This window comes from Ictalurus punctatus, chromosome 3, assembly GCF_001660625.3.
Source record: "Ictalurus punctatus breed USDA103 chromosome 3, Coco_2.0, whole genome shotgun sequence".
Lineage (NCBI taxonomy): Eukaryota > Metazoa > Chordata > Actinopteri > Siluriformes > Ictaluridae > Ictalurus > Ictalurus punctatus.
This window is the reverse complement of record NC_030418.2, coordinates 19,642,124-19,661,368: the sequence shown is the minus strand read 5'-3', so window position 1 is coordinate 19,661,368 and position 19,245 is coordinate 19,642,124. Positions and strand designations below refer to the sequence as shown.

The following is a 19,245-nucleotide window of genomic DNA, read 5'->3' as shown; positions in this document are numbered from 1 at the left end:
TCTGTAATATTTAGTTGTTAAAACAATATTCCATTGGCTTGGTTTTGGAATTCAGTCTTTATTAAAATACATTTATGAACCTATTGCTTCTGAATCCGAACTATAGTCATTCGTTGTCTATTAGTCACAAGTGGGAAATAACATTTGAGCCATTAAATGGACGCGAACGCACGCCACCATTGACATGAAGTTATATGATTACTGAAGATGTTTTCTGTTGGCCTGTCAGGCAGTTCAGCCATGATGAATGAATGTAATATACTGTGCATCAGGAGTGGACACATTCATTAATGGGCCTTCATAATTTGTGCGATACACTTAGAATGCTACTAGCGCGCGGCATCTGATTGCGTCGGAATGATCTAATCTCGTTGTGTTGCCTCTGCCCTCCATACATGTCAGCGTGCAGGAAAACAATGTGCTCATTTGAATAATATCACAAATGGTGTGGTTCCTGGCAGCACCCGTCCTGAGCTGAGTGAGTGGTGCCAACCCTCGAGGTTTGACTGAAGCGAAATAAATCACAGTCGCTCTCACAATTGCGAACCTGTGTGCTATTCATCTGCACAGGATATGCGAATTACTTATCTGAACATGTCTTCAGATAACATCGCGATCTCACAGGGTTGTTCAGTCAGAGATTGATATTTTCATATTCTCTAAGCACTACGCAGTGCGCTTGGAAGGGGTGGTATAATTGGAGTGTAATTTTGAAATTGAGACTATCAAAGAGACGGGTATGGGGGGGGGTTGTTAAGGGGGCTGGAGTGGAGCTCTGTGTTATTTGTGTCCAGCTGAGCCTTAATAAAGCTTGAAGCTTTGAGAACATACCGTTTTGCTCGGCTACACACGTTCTATGAATTTCTCGTACTTATTTTCTAACAATTGAGGCAGCTGAGAGATCAGTATTACTGTCTGGCACAGAGAGCACAATATGATTTACATATATAGTTGCTGGATGGCAAGCTCGAGCGCATTATGATTTGGCTTGCTCTTTGGCCTGAATTTATTGCACTTCCAGCTTTTATGTGCGATTCAAAGCAGGCAGCGTGCACCATATTGGAAGCTTTATTATTTATTTTTTTCTGTGCTTGTATCTGACATCTGTCATTTTGATGCCTTATATGCACTGCTTCGCCATTTGTATATTTTGGCTCTCTGTATCACAAACTTGAGCTCTTTATGAACTCCATAAAGAGAGACAGGTGTGGCAGGCTGTTCTGTTCCTCCTGTTTGGGACTTGGCTTCTCGTCTGATCGGGGCTTCCAGCAGCACCTGCACATGTGGCTGCGTATCTCCGGCACTAGCAGATCTACTGAAAACAAAGCAATTAAGTCGATGCAGCGTGGGGAAAATATTTAATGGATTCAGTAAGGATGTGTGTGAATGCACGAGAAGAGGGAGGAATGTGGCGAGCGTTAGAAAAGCAGCAGGAGATTCGCTATTTGAATGGAAATGATTTCATCAGCAGCGAGGCCTCCTCCAGCTCCGCTCGGTCCTGAGCAGGAACGGGTTGAAAAGCAACCAGCTTGCGTTTAAGGTCTGCGTATCTGCTTTAATGAAGCACAGAATGAGAGAATGATGTGTCTAATTAGCAAAAGGTACTGAAAGCTAGCTATTAAACATAGTTTCCTCTGATTGCATCGGGAGGATAGGGTGCAGCATTTCTCATTTCAGGAACATGGGAAGGATCCAGTCTGGGATCCAGACTGTTCTTGGAAATGATTTGGATGCTGAGTAGCTTTGCTGTAAACTAATGCAGATGTTTAGATGTTTAAGATTAGCCCCCAGAATGTTTTTCTACCGTGTTTTCTTCGAGCGCTGTGAAACGTGAACACGTTTGATGTCAGGTTTCAAAGCTCACCATAGCAACGTTTTGCGCAGCCATGAGCGACACACGCTGTGTGTGTTCTTGGGCATACACGTACACGCAAACAAACCCAGTCCTGCTGTTTTGAGAAGCAAATAGTTGCATGCCAGGATGAGTTGCAGTACACCGTCGCCCTGTCCAGACCAACATAGCGGAGAGTGAATTATTCTCAGCACCATGACCTGCTTAATTGATAACGTCTGAGGCTGTCTCCGGGTTATGTAGGAGGCTCCAGTAGCTGCTCCAGCCCCATCCATCTCGCATACTCATGTCCAACTGTTGGCCTGACCTCTCACTTCAGCCGCAGACAAGCAGTCAAAGTGCTTAAGCTTAGAAAGAGATAGTGAGCGAGTGAGCGAGCGAGAGAAAAGAAATAACGACAGAAAGACAGCAGCAACATTTAGACAGCTGCACGCGCAGTGTCATGTATCCCTGTCTGTCAAAGGGGGATATTTCTGTCTCCTTAGTGTGGCCCTCAGGCTTCCACACGCGCCATCTCGATGTCATCACCGTCACCCCGCTGTCTTTGGCTAAAAAGGCCTGCAGTGCGAGCTCGGACTGCCCAGGCCTAATTGGAGTGAGCCAGAAAGGCAGTTTGACTCATCTAAAATTACTGGGAGCAGTGTACTTAATGGGAAAGCGCAGAGGGACGACAGTAAGGTCATGATACCACCACATGCACTAGCACATGTGTGATGGAGATTAGAAACATCATAAGCAGATTTTCTATAAGCGTATGATAATCGTGCTGTTGGTCTGTATGGCAATGGCCTCCTATGTAACCCGGAATTGTATCCGTTCGTCAGTCTTGTGTCGGTTTTGTCACTCCAGGGCTGGGCTGCTGTCACTCACATTCCTGACAGCGGAATGTTGCTGCATGCAATGTTGCATTTCTCTTTTACGGTCACGCTGGCACGCGTGAACGTCGGAGTATCGGTGATGTCTCAACTGTGGGAGCAGAACTGAAATCAAAGCAGCATGAGGCAAGATTTATTATTTTATTTTTTGTCAGAGCTGCAAACACACCTGTGCTAGAGAAAATAGACTAACATAACTGGTCACCAGCTGCATCATAATGCATGTGATAAGAATTTGAGAATGCTAGCATGGCCATGATGGTTGACCAGCTAAACCTTCAGAACACCATGTTTTTCAACGGCATGTTTTTTTTTTTTTTTTTTTCTTCCCGGAGTCCTCCTCTTACATGCTCGGTGTTAGATTTATGCCTTGAATTTTTGTGCCATATGCCTTTTATGACACAAGTAGTAATCATGTTTGACATTGAACTCTCGAAACTCTTTGATTTTCTGATAATACGTCCATAAATTACAGCCTTCCTTCTCAAACCCTGTTGTGATGTGTATGTATGAGATTTTTGTTTATTATGATAGAAATTGAAAACTGGAGGGCGATTTTGTTTTTCTAAAGATCGCCTCGTAACCCTCATGAGTCAGAAGCTTTCACTGTGAAATGTGATGTGGGTGTTTATGCTTTTTTCGGTTAATATGGCTATCTGTGGGGGAAACCTGACCTGGGCGCCCTGTTCTGATGGGCCAAGCGCGCGTTGCAGCTGCAGAAACACTCGCTCCGCGCTGCAGGGACATGCCAGTATTTTCATTCCTCACTCAAGGCATTTCCGAGCACTAACAAAGGGAGAATGAGGTGATGAAACAAGGGAGGAAGCAGCTTTCCGAAAGCAGCAAATTATTTTGTGTGGCTGCACTGCTGACCTCGCTCCAGCAGGAGCAGTTTGCTACTGCCAACATTTTGGTGCTTTTTTTTTTTTTAACTTTCACTCCTCGGTTTGTGACATTTGTGTGTAATTAGAGCTCCTTTGTTGCTGTGTGGGGGATTTGTAACTGTAGGAGTAAATCTGGAGCATTCGATTGTTAATTTTGACATTTTTGGGGAGATCCTTCTTACTCATACATTAAAGGAGTTTTTGTTGTTGTTTTTTTGGACCAAGATTAAACACAATTTTCCCCTCCCTTCAGATGTAACCGATCTGTCAAGACATGTCTGAAGTTGACTGGCGCTATGAGGTTACTGTAGCTAACCATTGCACAAACTACTTGCTCAAGTCTCTAGCTGTCCTCAGAATTTATTGTTTGGCTAAACACACCTTTTGTAGTTTCATAGAATATCTGTATTTTTAAAATAATTATACATATGAAACTTTATTATACAGGGTGTCCCAGTAGTCTCCATACATAGGGGACTATGTTTGCCAGCACCATGTCAGTTCTGTGTTCGTCAGTGGATGTTTGTGGACGTCCACTTCTCGGACCGCAGCAGCTCTAGTCTTTTAATTTGACTTATTTAATGAATTTGTTAATAAGTTTAGCAACAGTGTCGGGTGTGATGGGCTCGCCATGTTTCCTGTTAAAGTCCATCGCAACCTTCCTGATCCAGGCATGAGAATGATTTCAGTATGTTCTACTTTTGTCAAAGGCTTTCTATATATATATATATATATATATATATATATATATATATATATATATATATATATATATATATATATATATATATATATAACCTAACACCCTGAAATCATGTAAATCACTTGTAATTTCATTAAAAAAAGGAGAATCAGCCCTCCTATGCGAGTTGGATTTTCTGAAGAACAGAGTGATTGATGACGTCATGATGGCTACTACGACTCTGTGATGTACTTTTTTCTGTTTTTATTCATAATACTGTATGTAAGGCTTGAGACTGTTACAGTAGTGTGTCGTACAGTGTCAGAAACAACGTAGGAAAATATGTGTGATTACGTCACACGTTCATGTTGTCTGAGGTGAGTGTGATGATTTGCATTTTTCCCCCCAATGCTAAACAGAGGGCTCTAAGTGTTTCTTACTTGTTAGCTACATTAGCATTGTAGCTACAGTACAAATATAAAGAAGCAAACTTTAAACACCAGACATGTCGTGTTCTCTGAACTATTACTTTATTCTTACCTTTTGTAATACCGCATTACAGATCTTTGAACTGTCAGGTTACAAGCTACTGCTGAGGTCACCATCTTGAGAATCACCTTTCCACAGGGAATTTGAGTTGTTTTTAATCCCTTCAGAAGCAGCCATCTAGCCTCTAATGGGCGCCAGCTTGAGGAATGCTGCAGTCTGAGCTGGAATCTCGCTCATCTTTGCTGAGTTCGACTCAATCTCACTCCACTGACCGTGGGGGAGGTGCCTGCTGAGGGCTGACACAGTGAACCTTTGACAATTAGATGCCAATAAACAGGATTTGGCTCTGCAGGTAAAATAGGCCTGATAATTGTTAGGTGTGTGTGTATAGTCTGAGCTGTGGAAGGTGGCCCACTATGTTTCAGTGCGTTTCTCTGCCCGGTGTCACACATGTGAAAGTGTCGGTCAGTCCCCTGCCTGTGTGCATGTCTGTGGTTGTCTGCTCAATTTGGCCCAGTGCTACGGCTTGGCCCAGTGCTGCTGCTTGGTAGTGTTGGCCGCTTGCCTGTCTTTCTGGAGTTTGAATGAAAGAGCCATTGTGAACTTGTGAGCTACCGTGGCATTTTGCAGCTGCCAAGCTAAGTAATTAAAAATTCCCTCATATATGTTTTTCGATGTTGAAACTCGGAGAATTGCAAGACGCAGATCATAGGTGATATATCAGGAGCCGAATAAATAGATAGTAATTGATTATAAACGAGGTTTATAAGCCGTTCTGCTCATAAGTTTAGCACTGTTGACAATGTGTATGACTAACTTCAGGTGTGTTGTTATCGTGTGCAGTTTATTTTCATAATGAGATCCTCTGCATGCTCATTCTGTTCTCTTTCACAATAAAGCAAGCCGTAGCTCAAGAGAACAGATTTGTTCCTTCCCTAGGGACAAGTGGAAGAGATCACGAGTGTGTCGTCATGTGCTTTCGGTTGATTGAAATTCAAATGTAATGCCACAACGAAGTTTGATACTTTATGCTGCCAGTAGCTTTCATTCCTCCTTTTGATGACCCTCGTGGCTTTGCTTTTCGCCGTCATTATCGTTTTCAGCTGTGTACTGTAGACCTCCTGCTGAAAGACTGCTTTCTCCCCCGAAGTCCTACATTACGCTCGTATGATCAGCGGGTGCATTAACTGTGTGTGAAGGTAAACAAAAGCTTATTCTACACATAAAGGAACCTGTAAGTTAATTAGTGTTGGATGTCTGCAGAATGGCCATCTCATGCTGAGCTTGATTTCATGTAAAAAAAAACTAAACAAACAAACAAAAAAAAACAATTAAAATTGAAAAAAAAAAAGTAACTAAAAAAAGAACAGGAACCCATCCCTCTAGCGAGCCGGGCCCTAAATGAATCATCGAGTTGTGTGCATGGCTTGTTTTGCTGGCCGCTCTGCTTAATGGCATCCATTGGAGATTAATCCCGATGTAAGACGATCACAGAATAAGCGATGTTCTACAGAGAGTCTCTCTTCTCTCTTTGTCTTTACTCCATGTGGCAGCGAGACAAAGCCAAAAAACAGGCAGAATTTATTTCACCTCTAGAGGCCCCTAAATAAACAACTCGCAAATCAGTGCCTGCTTTTGTAGTGTAATTTTGCCATTGCACACAGCTCTGTGATAATGTTTTGCAAGCAGAGCTCTTAGCATCAATATTAGGTCAGGGGGGAAAAAAGCATATGCACACATTCCATTTTCCTCGCCGCTTATTTATAAAATGCCGTCAGTACGTTAAACCTATCTCGCACTCAGACTAATTTAGTGTCATGAGAGAACGGAATGCCAAGCTTGGCTATGATCTGAGGAATATTCATGTAGTACTGACAGACCAGGCACTGCATTAAACACTCCAACTCAAGTAACAGAGCTCAGATATTTTTTATTTACTCAAAGTGACGCATCGTATGTGAGCGCATTAAGATTTAGAAAATTGAAACTACTCGATATGAGTGCTGATGGTCAACGGAAGTGTGAAATACCTCGGTGTGTGTGAGTGAGTGTGTGTGTGTGTGTGTGTGTGTGTGTGTTGTACCAGTTCACCCCTTTGGCTGCACCTGCACTAATTGTATGTGTGCAGCTGTGATGAGAGTGCAGTGCTCCAGCTGGGAGTGCTTGTTGAGCTGCCACACAAGCCTGGCGAGCTAAACACCCCAGTAAGTCCCTCCTTGACTCAGCTAATGAGTGTGGAGCACAGACAATACAGGCCAATCCAAGAGCCCATCTGAGCACCGGTGCAGTCCAAGAACCGGAGGAGGTCCGCCTTAGATGTCTTTCCATTTGTGTTCAGTCAGTGCGAAAGTGCGGATAATCAAACCTTTAGCCGTGTGTGCATTTTCTTTCCATCTTCCCTTTTCCCCTTTCATCATCAGTACATTTCACTCTTATATCTTATTGCTCTCCATCTTCACATCATTTTTTCCTTCTGGCTTAAGGTGAGTAGGCCTTGTTTGAGCGATCCGCTATCTTATTGGCGTTATAACTCTGTCATTATAACAAGCTAAAGGCAGGCCGAGACAATATGTGATGCACAATTAGAAAGCTGCTTAAATAGCCTAACTGAACCAATTAAAGCAGTACTGGCTGATGTGAAATCTGGAGCAGTAGCAGTCCTTCGGGAGTAACTATGATTCTTTAGCCTAAACCTTATTTTAAGTCCTTAGGTTGAGTAAATTTTGTAGATGCTCTCAAGGGGATGTGAATTAAACCTGTGGAGGTTTTCTACTGTCGTATTTTTCACACACACCCCACCCCCCACCCCCAGCGCTAAGTTTCAGTGTGTGATATCACAACTGGATAACATTTCATTAATTAAGGAGATATGCCCAATTTAATTGATCTCAGACATCACCAAAAATATGAAAGGGTCACATTTGTCAGGCAGATTTGATGTAATTATGATGTATATGAGCGACTCTATGAAGAAAGACATGACCTGACATACTGTATAAACTCTAGGACGATATCAGAAGACTGACACTTCTCAAATGCTCAAGCACAAACAAGTAAGACATACAGTCACCATAAACAAGGCTATTAATACTCTGAGCTTGAGCCCGAGCTTGAGCCCGTTCGAAATATCAGCAGTTTCACTTATCCGAAAGCTGACTTGAAATATGTGTGTGTAATTACAGCCGGGTGGGAATGAAGAGAGTAATACGACGCATTAAAGAAATGAACACCGTTGCTGAGCGCGACTGCACAAAATGTTTTATTAAAACTGCGATCCTGATTTGTTTCTCAACGCAGTTTGATTCAAGAATAGATTCTGCGGCATTTGCACTCGGACAACCATTACATAAAACACAGCACTGCTATTCCCACTTACTCACAGTGATCAGTGAGCATTCACGCTGTACCATGTGACCTCTACTTGAATTCTTAAATGACCCAAATGCCTGCTTGCAGTGAGAATTTGTCTTCAACAAATGTTTACTACTGTGTGCTGATTATATGATTTCCCAAGTACAAGACAAATGAAATGTATGAACTGAGTGAATGGGATGAGTGAGTCATGGCTGCACATGCCGTCTTGCTCGAAACTTGTCAGTGACACATTACACATACAGTAGAGCTCCTTTATCAAGACAGATTTTCTCATAAGAGGCATATAAGTTATAAGAACAGAAACATTGCCACAACTTATTATTTAACTGGCTGTTAATATTTCTGGTTTCTTATTAACCACTCTGGGCACTATGACTAAAGTTTTATACTTAAATGGAAATTCTTTTTGCGCAGGATTTTGGCAAAATAGCTTCTTTACCATTCAATCAGTAATTCAAAATGCAAACAAGTTGTCATTCACCATAGGCTTGGTTAGCACTTTTAGCATATTTGCCTCGCACCTTAGGGGTTGGGGGTTCAAATCCTTCCTCTGTTTTGGAGTTTGCATGTAAGCCCTGTGCTTTTGGGGTTTCCTCCTCCAGTACAAAGACTGATTGGAATTGGCTGATTGGCATTTCCAAAATTGTCTGTAGTGTGTGATTGTGCCTAGGATAGGCTCCAGGGTCCCCTCAACCCTGTTTAGGATAAGCCGTATGGAAGATGGATGGATGGATGCATATTGTGCATACATATGTATATTACAGTGGTGGCTGGGGCTCATGTGGTAGAGTGGGTTGTCCACTAATCGTAGGGTTGGCGGTTCGATTCCCGGCCCACATGACTCCTTATACCGAAGTCTCCTTGGGCAAGACACTGAACCCCAAGTTGCTCCCGAAGGCAAGTCAGCACCTTGCATGGCAGCTCTGCTACCATTGGTGTGTGTGTGTGTGTTTGTGAATGGGTGAATGAGACACAGTGTAAGGCGCTTTGGATAAAAGCGCTATATATGTGCAGACCATTTACCATTTGTTCATTAACAGTTTTTGCCAAAGAGTTGTGCTTGTGTCAAACAGCCAGGAGTAACAGTATCAAGTATCAAGACTCCTGTTCATCATCATGCAGCCATATTGCTGAGTCTCTCATCTGGAAAGCTGATGTTTTGATGCTTTCGCTTCTGCACCATATTAGATTGCTAAGAGTTGCTCAGGGATGTTCTGTAATCTCATGAATATGGATTCCTCAATTGTTGTACTTAGTAATAAAGTTGCATTGAGCTGATATTGGTCTGTAGATAATATTGGCCTAAAATGCTGGATCAGTATTAGATCATTACTGACATGTTTTCCTTATCCATTGCAAATATTTTTTTACCCTTTTCCCTTCTCTCTTTTACGTAACTTCATTTGAATGAGTATTTTAACGAATGTGCAGAATGTTTCATTTACCGAGTAGCACACATGAGGGGCATGTAAGATTGATGTAACTACCTTTGAATTTTTTATGATGTATGGTTTGTATGGGACTTTTAGATTGACGCTGTTATATGGTTTTAACGATATAGACCTGTTTTGTGTATGAATCGTCATCATAGTTTGCGATACGGAATCATCTGCCTCCTATACCATGAAGCTACAAATCTCACACCTTTTATTTTGATAACATTGGTAAATGGTCTGCACCTTAGCGGTTCCAAAGCATTTTACACTGATTCTCCCATTCACCCATTCACACACACAGTCACACACCAATGGTAGAAGCTGCCATGCAAGGCGCTAGCTTGCCATCGGGAGCAACTCGGAGTTCAGTGTCCATTGCCCAAGGACATGGAGTCATGTGGGACATGGAGTCATGTGAGCCGGGAATCGAACCACCAACCCTACGATTAGTGGACAACCCGCTCTACCACCTGAGCCACAGATCTGAATTAGTGGGTTGTGCTTTTTCTGTTATTGCTCACGCTGGCAACTTATGTGAGAGATAAGTTGATATTCTGCCATATTTATGTAGCTGTGGTATGCTGCGTTCTTTAATCAGGTTAACCATCCACACCGTGTTGGAAAGCGATACAGAATTGATGCACAGTTAAATTATTCTAATAGTGTTGCTTTGCTTAGGTGTTCACACGGTATTTTTTTTCTTTGTTTCTCCATTGCAGATCAGCTCTATGATTGATGAGGATATAAGGGTGGATTGGCTAAACACTAAACAAAGAAACCTACCGCGTCCTCTGGTAAGGTTCTTGATTGATGATCCTTCACTGCTCATTTCTTCTAATGACTCTCACTCCAATCACAGATTTACAATCATGTGTGCTTCTTGCATGGCGTGATTGCTTTCTGAACCTTCCCTACTAGTGTAATTGCTGGTTAAAGCAGGAATGCATGGATTGTGTTGTGTAAGGTAATATTTCCTGAGCGCTGGCAAATGACAAATTCATTTAGTGTTTTTGAGTAACAGCAGAGCACACTGTACAACATGAGTCATAATTAGCAGCAGGGACTCTCAAATCACGCTGCCTCTTTGTTGTTTCTCCTCACAAAGCTAGTGTCAGTATTTTCGACATGATTATTAATGACAGGTGGAATTACTGAGATAAGAGATTTACTTTAAAAGTGCCAGTGTTGCATCAATGTCTGAATAGTCTGAAACCAGTCTGGGGGCTTTTCAGTAATGCAAACCCTGCCTGTGCCATCGCCTTGTATGTATATGACTGAGGCTGTACTGTATACATGCCATCTGCATTATGTTAATGAGCGCATGACGGTGGAGCCGCACAACCGTCTAGGTGGTGCGGCTAGGGGAGAGAGAGAGAGAGAGAGAGAGAGAGAGAGAGAGAGAGAGAGAGAGAGCGACCTGTAAATTATGGATGCAACCTGTGATTTGTGCCAGAGCAAAGAAAGGGAGAAGCTGGGAAGAACCTCAAGTCATGCATATCAGATTATCTTCCCCCTCCCTGCCCTCTCTCTCTCTCTCTCTCTCTCTCTCTCTCTCTCTCTCTCTCTCTCTCTCTCTTCTCCTCTCACACTCTCTCACTTTACCAAATTTCTCTTATCATCCTCAACGAGCAAACTTGCACACAATCTGGGTTGTGTGTCTCCAGTCACATGAGAAACAGAGGTGCTGACGAGATGGAATGCCTGGCTTGGTATTTCCTGATGTTTCATAAACACACGCACGCTCACACACACAGATTTTGTTCATTTACAGACAGTGGCTGTGACAGAATGGCCACAATAAGTAGGCTTTCATTCACTTGCTCTAGGATTAGGGTTTGCAGTTGAGTGAACTGTATTTAATCATCAGGTATAATTCACAATGCCGTTCCCGCCTGACACACTGAGCATATACTTTACAGTATGATCCTCTTGACTCTGCATACTCAGGGTGTAAATTGCTGATCCTCTCAAATATATAGAAGATCCCTCTCTGCCTGTAATTCTCTGCTAGGAGAATACCGTGTCTTGTGTCTGCAAGCACGTGAATTCGTGTTCCTTCGTACTTCAGTTTCCCTAGCATATTTAGTCTTCCAACTTAAACGGCGAAACCTTTCCCCTTGCTCATACCCATTGCAGTCGGTGATCGCTAAAGATTATAAACCAATTAGCCCGGTAATTATACATAGCCGACTCGTCAGAAGAGAAGAAATGATTTTGGGATAAAGCGTGATTAAATTTATCCATGCTTTGTTAAGTGCTACATTAATTTATGTAAGTCGGAGTGTAGATGCAGTGTGCAGTCCTAAAAGGTTTGAGATACTAATTAGAGCTTCTTTAGTAGTAATGAAAATGAAGCACTTGCATGCTGTGATATATCTGTTATCAGTAAAGAATTCTTGTAGTATAACAATGTGCTCAGCTTAATGCTTAATGCTCACAACCACAAGCAGGGGAATTTCCACTAGGCAGAGGGAGAGAAATGGGTTATACAAGGAGCAGGTCAGTGGTGTTTGTACCTCAGTGTGTGTGTGTATTTGTGTATATGTGTGTGTGTGTGTGTGTGTGTGTGTGTGTGTCTATGAATAATGGAGCCATTCTTCAGCTGTCTGGGAGCTGCTGTTGTACAGTGGTGGTGTGTTTGGTGGACTTGCTCTAGGGTCTCCTTTAAATAGCTTTAACCCTCAGCTGGAGGAGGCCGAGCTGCGACAGGGAGCCGCAGTCCGAAACTAAAAACACCAAAGCTACCCGTTCGAGCAAATCCTGAGTGACGTGGCTGCCGACGGGGAAATAATAATATCCTGCTCAATATTTAGATCGATTGATTTTCTTTGAATATGTATGAATTGAAGAATTGTTAATTAATCATTCTTCCATTGTATTTCTTTAAAAATATTTGTTAAAAAAAAATCAGTAAGATTGTGGGGCAAGCTTGTGCATTGTTGCCTGTTTGTTAATGATTTAAGCAGTTGATTGATTTTGGACCGTGTACCGGAGCGGAAAAATGTCACGTCATGGAAAAATCATAATCATTGAAATTGTAGTAATTCTATACCAGGTCACGTTGTTCACTTAGGATTTGCTTTGGTGTCAAACCGTGGTAACTTCAGGAAGAGGAAACGTGGGTGGAAAGTCACCAAGGGCAACTACGAGTGGCATCACTGAAGGACACTAACTATGAAAATAAATCACATTTTTGTTCAGTTCTCTTTTAGAATGTATGTTAAACGGAAATCCTGAAACAGAGATCCACTGGTTTATGTGACGTTCTACTGTTCATTACCAACACCATCAAATAAGTCCATGTAGGATAATATGTGCTTGAGACCTGTCACAAAATCTCTGACTATTAGCGACACGGGCTTCGGCTTTGGCTAAGAGATTGTGATCAGTGTTCAGATGGACCCGAGCTCCAGCCACATCCCGGCTTGTGTACTTTTAACCTTACTCACGCAGACAAATGGCTCTCGAGTCCACCTTTCCTAGGGGATTGAGAGCAGAGACAAATAACATTAGTAGGAAAAACAGATTCGAGTAGGAAGTAGTCACTGGATATGTTAACGCACAGACACGCATGTAACCATGGAGCAATTTGATCTGACTGATCTCGTTTGAAACGAATCATAACATTTACTCCAATGTTAGAGGTTTCTTCTATTACCAGTTAGCTGTGGTTGACCTACACACCACTAACAACCGCTACACCATCCTTGCCGAAATGGGTGTGTGGTGCATCTCGCAGATGCATTATGCGCAGCTGGTGTTGAGTAACCGCTGTAAATATTCGTGACTTCACAGCAGGCCGAGACATGATCTCATCTGCCTTTGCCAAGGCTATAACATGTAGGCACAGGCTGCTCAGATTTAAATCACCATGCTTTCAATCGGTTTGTTAGAGCTACTTTTCTAAATGTGGGCAGGAATGAGGTGGACGTACCAAGCCTTGGATACCGAATACAAACAAACATGCTTGTAAATCGTCTTATCGTCATACCAGTATTTCCTAATCATTTCATTCCACCACGAATTAGCATTTTATCTCCCTGATACTGCACCAGATCTCGTGCAAATTTTTAGTTAGAGTAATTGCACCAGATGTCTTTTAGGAAATACACAGTGGGACTATGCAAGTATGTTTTTTTTCTTAATTATGATTTAATATTATTTACTATTCATTGTTTTTATAACTTTGCTTATGCAGTATCGTACGATTTATATCGATCCTGTTTTAACTGAAGTATCCTTCAAGACTTGAGATTCATTCAATTCATACTGACATTAATAATAATGGTGCATTAAAAAAATTGTTTGTCTTCATAGTCATACACATGGAAGAGCACAAATGCGCTTGAGCTGCTTATGTCATTAATATGCGTCTCAATTCAGTTATTATTATTATTATTATTATTATTATTGTCATTATTATTATTATTATGATTACCGCTTTCAGGTAATCTTTTGAACTTGTTTTACAACTTCTGCTCTGCATATTTCAGCTGCTGCAAATTGCATTATTTAAACTGACAAGCTGGTAGTTAATGTTAATGGTGTACATTAGCATGAATTATTTCTTCTACTCTATAATACATCAATACATTTATGCGATCCCTCAGCGATCTCAAAACGATTGGCATTTGCTCAGCACAAAAACGAAACGGAGACAAATGCAAAAAAATGTGGCTCAAATGTGACACTCTTTGCAGCTGTGATACATAGTGTGGCAACACCAGACTCTGTACTGTTGATCTAGAGGGCGTAAAGGAGCTCCCGGTCGGAATCTAAAAGATAGCAGTCACACTTGCGCAGATATAAGCTAGTTCTTTCTTACGTTTACCTAGACACCAGAAAAACAGTGAAAGGAAGATTGCGTTTCTGTCAATGGTTAACTTTGAGAAACCTTTCACTAATACGGTAAGCATGTTTTATATGGACAGCCACACTTTTCGTTTACAGAGTATTTCAGGTCAAGGTTCAAGATCATTTCAGTAGTGGAGTAGCACACCCAAAATCATGTTTAAAGATCAGAAAATGGTGAATTATTTTCAAATTGTATTATGCATAAATGTATAATTGTGAATTATACTTTGCCAATGAAAATAAGCGTAACTAATACAGCATCATTTTTATACAGCTGTTTCCAGAGGTTAAACTGGGACTTATTAGGTGGGTGCGCTCTTAACATTAATATCATTGAAGCGTATTTCGATTCTGTTTCTTGATATTTTTTTTTATTTTTTTTTTTTTTTATAAATTTGTCATCACGTCTAATGAGCTCAAATAGCTTTTTTTCTGACTAAGGTGAATAAAGTAAAACCTTTAAACTGGCACATTTTGTTTTAATGAACTAATTTACAGTATATACACAGCAGCTAATAATTGCCTTGACTGAATGAAACCAATTTCCAGTTTTTAAATAAAGACATTTCTTTTTAATGCAGTATGAAACTCTATTATGTCATCATCATCATTATTATTAATGTTACAGTATTATTACTGTACCATGCTGTGATTTTTATACTTCCATCAAATTATAATGCACTTGTTAAGATCATTTGGGCCTCTTTTGGGGGAAAATAATGAAATTCTTACGGAGGAAGATACTTGTTGAGGTGTATTGTTTAAGAAATTCTGGTAAATCATTTATGTTGGTGTTTGACCGTTCACAGGTGTTAAAGTGGGTGTGCTGCATGCGTACGTGTGCGTGTGTGTGTGTGTGTGTGTGTGTGTGTGTGTGTGTTAGGTGTGTACCCTTGCCCTCATTAGCAGCCCTGTGAGCTGGTTTGTGTCAAAGCAGTGTGAGTGTTGTAGTGTGTTGGGCTTGTGTGGGCTCCAGTTCTCACTCGATTACACACTTAATCAAATCGCCTGCTTGTTTATACACTCTGCACTCCCATGGAGAGAAAAAAACCCACCCCTCGTTCATTGAGGCCGTGCTCTTGGAGACTCGACCTCTCATTCACCACCTTCCTTTCTCACACTGCTCACTGGAAACACTCTGTCTGTGCTGTATGTTCTGACTGTTTTCGTGCTTTGAAGCAGTGAATTATTTATCTGCAATCCCTTGCTTGGTGAAGTGCATGGTAATCACTTTAGGTGGCGGGGGAGCTGTCTTATATTTTCTGCTTTTAGAGTGTTATTGGAGTTTGCGTTCTTTTAAATCAGTGGCAGAGAGTTTATAGATACTGCATTACATTGCTTCACTCTCCGTGAGTCTGTAGTTGTTTGATGAGACAGACTACTGTGCGTGCTTGGTTAGGTGCTTCTGAGCAATCCTAATGCCTCTGTTATCTCTTAGAGAAATGATTCTGTGAATAGAATGGCTGCACAATGCCCTCACTACCGCTAATATATGTACCATGCCAATAATCAGTCCTCAGAGAGCACATATTGACTACAGCAATAATGTTTGTTTCATGCCTCTAAACAGAGAGCACAAAAAAGAGAAATGAACCAATGACGGTTCTTTATATTCTATTGCTTATTCAAGAGCCACCTGATGCAGAAACTACAGAAAGAGAAATGGCATCCGAGCCGTTTTAAAAGCAGTCCGTTTTCCTGACAGAAGTGCCAAGATCATCAGAAATGTCGGTGTCACTGAACCCGGCTCATTGTCTCCTGCCAGAGTCACAGCCACCTCTGTGTGTTTATGCCGTGGCACCGTCTGACTGCCGCAGGAACAGATATGACATCATTTTAGCAGAGCTGTGGGCTGCACATGAGGCGTGGAGAGGGAACAATTGACCAGGGGCGACGCAGGAAGAGCTGACTGACCTGATTGCTCAGCTGGCCAAGCAACTGGGAAGGAAGGCCCAAGGCGGGGTTGTGGACGAGGGGAGGGAACTGATGGTAGATAATGCCCCCTCCCTTTTGCTGTCATGCTCTCCCCGTCATCCCTAGGATGCCATCATGTTCGCCCTACCTGCTACTGCTCTGCCTCCTGCCTGCATGTTCTGGCCAAAGCAGTTTGGTACATGAAAAATGATCTGCCATCACTGCTGCTGTATCAGCTTCCAGATATGGGCTTATGGACTCTCCTGATACGCCAATTCCCCTTGAAAGAGGTCTCCTCCACCAGACTTTACATTCAGTGAAAATACACAGAACCAGGCTGAAACACTTTGCTCACTAAGATGCATATATTGTTTCGTTTTGCGTAATGAAATCTGGCAGCTGTATATCAGCCGAGCATATGCTGCGATCTGGTTGTTGTTGTATGGTTTATTTTGGTGTACCAGTTTGGTAATATATATTAGGCATGCTAGTTTAATTTAAATTCCACACATACTTTTTGATTATTAAGGGTACAGCTGCTGCCTAGAAAGCTCTTGTGAATGTGATTGAGCCTATTTTCCACTACGTACACGTTGACCCATCGACAGCTGGAGAGGGCACCATGCGTCTGACCTCCCACATGCTCACTTCTATATCGAGAAAACAGAGTATGATACAATAGCACTAATTATGGAAGCAATTCCGTGAAGACGAGTGGACCGGTGAGGCTGTTTGTAGAAATAAACTCTTTACCTGAAATGAAATTTACATTGCATGAATGATAGAGAAAAAAATCATCATCAAAACAAGTAGATGTAGCATGAATATGACTCAGGAAACAGCTATTTGTTTTACATTGCTTGAAGTAAGTGTGTGTGTGTGTGTGTGTGTGTGCGTGTGTGGTTACACCAGGCTCTGTGATGGCCCTATCTTCCTTTTATAGATTAGTTTTCTGTACTTATAGCTGATTCCCACAAGGCAGGGGCTCCATTTCAGTGACAGGCATTCATCTGTTAGTGTCCCTCAGGTCCAGCGCAGCACAACACGCTGCAGCTCCTAGTAGCCCACACAAAATGGGTGTTATCCTCAGGAGATTTCACCTCCTCAAACCCTGAAGAAGCCGTGTGGGAGTTTAATTACTCCAGTGGCCTCGGACTGAGGCTTCGTCTCTCTCATTACCACAAACTTGTAACTGGTTGATGCTTCTCTTTCCCCTGCCTCAGGGTGTAGATGAAGGTGAAGGTACGATCTAGATCAGTCACAATAGGTGTTGGAACGATGCTATCCTGAAGGATTACTGCCTCCCCAATAAGGATTAAGAACCAATTCAGTAGGAACCCTATGGTTAACTTGGCCTTTCCTGTCTGCCTTAATGAACTTAATTACTATGGGTCCAGTCCATCCATGCAGCCTCGATGAGGTGGAACGTCTGAGCTGCTGTTTGTCTCCGCACCACGTGCTTAAGCCTCTGATGTGCTGCCACCATGTTGAGCTGCCCATTACTTAAAAGGCTTGAGTTGGCAGCGTAGTACAAGTCATGAAATGCAGCACTGATAGTATTGCAGCTCCAGCCATAACTTCAGCTCAGTTCCCGTAACAGTTGATGTGGACGTTGACAGGTATGCCAGAAACATTTTTCTGAAAACCATAATCATTTCAGGTAATAACAGGTATTTTCATATAATAAATCAATAAGGCAATGAGAGTGTCTGTTACAGTGATGTCATGACGGTTAAAGGCGCAGGAACAGCGGTGGAGGTGTTAACAAAACAACAGATCACAAATGATAAATGTCTTGTAGTGCCACAGCATTGTGCAGATTTTTGTTCACCAAAATTTGAAAACAATAAAGCCATTTATTTCTAATAAATTTGGCACATGAACACATAAATCAGTTATTGCAATAAGGTCACAAGTGTGCATATATAGAGAGGATTTAACAATGGCTTCGAATCAGATTTTAAACTGAAACTACCTGTTTTATCATTTTTAATTAACAACTGTGTGCTCGTTTCGTTTTGCATCGAGGCCATGTGTGTGGGGGTTGTTGTATGTTTTTTTTTTTTACTATCTGTAGGCTGTTTTTAGAGTTTATTTTACATAACAGATTTTCCTAACACATGAAAAGAAACATTTTCTATGTCATCCACTGTAGCATTAGCAACCGCCCCCTCAGTAGCCTTTCAGCATGATCCCTCTCTCTCCCTCTCTGTGTCTGTCTCTCGCTCTTTGTGAGTGGGAGACAGATTACCAGGGCTAGTCCTGCACTCACGAGCCTCCTCTGGGTGGCTGGCGTCTGCGTCGAGGGGAATTTCTGCAGACATTGTGCAGGTTTCTCAGATCATTACCAGCCGCTTTGACTGTGCCTTTGTTCCTGAGCGCACTCAGCCGGTGAGCTGACACGCTGCATTTTGCCATTGCGAACGGCACGCACCAAAACAGGACGTCGTGTCTCCTTATGTAGCTGTGCTCTGAGAACATCCCCCCCTTCCAACTCACTCCTCCTCTGCCCTCTCCATCCTCAAATCTGTTCATCTTCTAACAAAGCATCAGACGGCTTATTATTGATGTGTGAAAAGAGAGGAGCCTTCCTGCTCTGCTGATATTAATGGTTGCCGCTAAAGCAGTGGGGCCATTGAATGATCTCGCACGTGTTTTCATGTGTTTACAACACTGTGTACCAAAGGGAGCGTTAACTACGGAAGCAGAGTGCCTCAGCGCTTGCACAGTGCTTGTTCACGTTTGGTCTTCTTGTGCTATCAGTGTGAGGAGAAGCCCAAGTCTTTGTCTTTCTGAAAGAGGGTTCCTTTTGGCCAGTTGTCAGCTGTGGCCTGAATGGAATGGAAACACAGGAGTTTAAGTTTCAGCTTGAGCTGGGACTCTG

The 19,245-nt window shown here is 42.1% G+C and overlaps 1 protein-coding gene across 8 annotated transcripts in view; it reads left to right on the top strand.

The window, feature by feature from the left end:
• Positions 1 to 19,245, top strand: part of zmiz1a (zinc finger, MIZ-type containing 1a) — a 125,339-nt gene that overhangs the window by 37,741 nt on the left and 68,353 nt on the right. For 6 of the 8 annotated variants that reach the window (XM_047154147.2, XM_047154143.2, XM_047154142.2 and 3 more), the window contains one exon: positions 10,313 to 10,387. The exons of the other annotated variants lie outside the window; for them this stretch is intronic. The gene's annotated coding sequence lies outside the window, so the exon portion shown is untranslated. The remainder of the gene's footprint in view (positions 1 to 10,312; positions 10,388 to 19,245) is intronic. 8 annotated transcript variants of the gene reach the window in all.